The 3,389-nt window shown below is 33.9% G+C and overlaps 1 non-coding gene across 1 annotated transcript; it reads right to left on the bottom strand.

The window, feature by feature from the left end:
• Positions 1-390: 390 nt before the first annotated feature.
• Trnat-agu (transfer RNA threonine (anticodon AGU)) lies at positions 391-464 on the bottom strand. The gene has a single exon. It is a non-coding gene; the product is annotated as a tRNA-Thr (tRNA).
• Between the last annotated feature and the right edge of the window lie 2,925 nt (positions 465-3,389).

Genomic DNA, 3,389 nt, shown 5'->3' with positions numbered 1-3,389 from the left:
CGTTCGTTATCATTTGTAACTGGTAGTTAGGCCTACCCCAGTTACATATATTTTTTACCTCCCTTTAAAAAAAATACCCACACAGCTTAGACATTATTTATTACCGATTATCCCCCTTGAAGCCGAGAACCGTGTAACGTGAGAAGGGGCATATATAGAAAAAGATATATAGAAAAAAAGGGCAAATTAATTAGTAAAAAAGCATCCATATATTGATAAAAAAACGTTATAGTTATTAAGCTAATGTTTATGAGTTATCTTTTTGTCCTGATTCCCCCGCCCCCACCCCTCCCCCTACAACTTTTTCTCCCCAACAAATCAATTTGTCATTTAGTTTTTCCTTAACCCTTCAGGGCATAAATTATTCAATGTTTTGTTAAAAAAAAATGAAGGCTGCAGGGGGAGTCGAACCCTCGACCTTCTGCCTACTAGGCAGACGCTCTAACCAACTGAGCTATGGAGCCACGGATTCACCATCTGTAATTTTTACCGACATCAAGGCCTACATCCGACATTACAAGCTTAGAAATAATTATTTGGTGATAGCTGGGTGATTAATGAGGGCATGGTTTACTTGAATGGGACTTGAGTCGATTTGGTAATAAAGTGGTGGGATGGTCTTGGAAGGGAGGGGGTGAAGAGGGGGTAGCAGGGTAAGATAGTGTTAAGTTAAGAGGTGTGGTCTACTAAAATATGAGTGTGCGCATGAATGCCCCCCACGATAACACAGTAGTAAATGAGGTGTTGTTAGTAAAGAGCAGTGGCGTCACTTTCTAAGGCATTCTATAGGCAACTGTGTGTCACACAAGTATTTCATTTTCCACTATCAAAATATTATTACGACTAGATAAATTGTATTGACAATAGACCTACATTTGGAGTCAGCATTTAAAAAACGTTTTCTAAAACAGAAAGTTTCTAGATCTAGTAGCATTAGAACGAATACACAGAATAAAAACATTGACCAGGGAAAAAAAGGAGGCTCCAGGGGGAGTCGAACCCTCGACCCTCTGCTTACTAGGCAGACGCTTAAACATCCATGTTTATTTATTTACATATGATATTAGATCATGGAATAAAATAGTAATATTAATACTATTAAATTAATTAATACTTAATACTCATATGTAACTTTTTAAAAGATAAAGTGTGGCATCTTACAGAACTAAAAATTGAGTCAAAGGGTTGCTGTTTGTCAAGTAAAGCCAATATATTAAATATAAATAAATAATTAACTGATTTGTGTTGAGGTGATTGGATTGTTAAATATGAATGTACAAATAAGTAGTGAATATTTGGCCTAAGTAGTAAGTAAATAGAGATTGTGAGATTAGACCTATAAGTATGAGTAGCCCCAAAAAAATATAAATTATTTGTTTTAGCGCAATTTCCATTCTGGAGAATTGCGTTTATTTTAATAGTATATAGATCTATAATATATAATGTAGAGCTGCTTTAATAAAATGGTTTTATTTTATATAATATATAGGTTCTTAAAGAAAAGAAAGTATACACATTAGTACTATAGAGCTGTTCATGGTTGAATCATGGGTACCAAGAAAAAAGTAGCTAGATTAATTAAGTTCAACAAACTCCATTGGCTGTTTGTTAAATATCACTAATAACCAATACAAAATGCAAGTTTGATTAAAAAGTTTTGCAGTGCTACTTGTTACATTAACTTCATAAGTCTTACTTTGTAATAAGTTTTTCACATGAAAGAATAGTCATTTTTGAACAAGATACAATGCTAATACACAGTCACAGTAGGGTCTAATAATTTAAAATATTTTTTTTCAGCAGATCTAAAAGTAACTGTGGGATGTGATCAAAATAATGACAAAGATTTTTATAGAAAATGTACTTGACACTTTGAAATTTGAAGAAAGGAAAGAGATTGTGGAATCTTCATAGATGCCTAGGTTAATTTATATACGGGTGCTGCAAATGTTAGTCATAAATAAAATAGTTCATTACTTAATTAATTGTGATTGTGATTTTATCCTGAAAAGCTTTCGTCGTTGGACTGTCTTTAATGTTTTCAGCCTTTCAAAGGCATACAGACATTGTAAGTTTATTAAGGGGTCATCCATAAATGACGTCACGCTTTTTTTGACGTTTTTTACCTTCTCCCCTCCGTCACACGTCACAAAAAGCCAGACCCCCCCCCCTTTAAAATGACGTCACACCTCAGCCTACAACCCCCCTCAAAATTGAAGTTGAATTTTTTTTAAACAGCTATATTTTTCCAAAATCTTGTCTGAACTCTGTCAAAATAGAATATTGTAATCAATTGTTATTACAATTTATTAAAACAGTTACAATCTAAAAGTGTGACGTCGCACCATCTGAACCCCCCCCCCCCCTCCACCTCATCACAAACCATCACAAAATTACTGACCACCCCTCCCCCCTACGAGTGTGACGTCATTTATGGACGACCCCTAAAGGTTCATGGTGGTGAGGTGAATGCTGTTAACCAGCTAGGACTAAAAGCACTTCACCTTGCAACTGATAAAATCCATACAGAAATTGTTGAGAAACTCCTGGCGCATCAAGCTGATGTTTACATTGTAAATAGTGATGGCTGGATCTCTCGTCAAATAAAAAATTATAATAAATGCAAAGTGATCTTGAATATTCTTGTAAAAACTTGGTGAGCACTGGACTGACTTATTTATGGCACATAAAAATATATTTCTATACATTACCTAATTATATAAAGTAAGAAATTTGTAAGTACGACTTCCTTTTTCAAAATGTTGTCTACTGTTAACAAAAAAATTACACACTTTGGAATTGAGGTTTTCAATATCATGGTATGTGAGTGGTGTCCCCTTGTAGATGTGTTGATCAAACAATAGTGACATGCACTATGCAGTAGTTGTGAACCCACAGCACAGTAATTTTGCAAAATACAGATTACCTTGTATAAGTCATACTACATATTTGTGCACACAAAATGTATTTTGCATGCAAGCTTTTACTCCTTAGAAAGAATGTTGTCTGTGAGCATTGAAATTTGTTACAATAATCCCACTATTTTATCCTAAATATTTCATATTGTAGTGTTATAGACCCACTAAAACAATGATGTAACTTTGATGTTCACTTTAGGATATGTATCTGGGAGAAACTCATTATTAACCTAGATCAGGAGCAAAATCATCTATGAGCTTTTTTCACAATTTTTACTGTTATCATCTATCTTCATGTCTGTTTGAGTTTCATTCACCAAATGTTACTCTCTATTTGCTTTCCTCCAGCAAATTATTTGTACCCCATCAAACATTTCTAAAATTTAGTTTTGATTACGACTTTTAAATGTATTTAAATAGGATTTTGGGCTGCTTTATTTAAAGTGTTTAGCAGACTTTGCTTTTATGTTG

The sequence above is a fragment of the Physella acuta genome, unplaced genomic scaffold, assembly GCF_028476545.2.
Source record: "Physella acuta isolate Inbredline_101_S28 unplaced genomic scaffold, ASM2847654v3 ptg002212l, whole genome shotgun sequence".
Lineage (NCBI taxonomy): Eukaryota > Metazoa > Mollusca > Gastropoda > Physidae > Physella > Physella acuta.
Note: the sequence above shows the minus strand (reverse complement) of the source record. Positions and strands in the feature narration are given on the sequence as shown.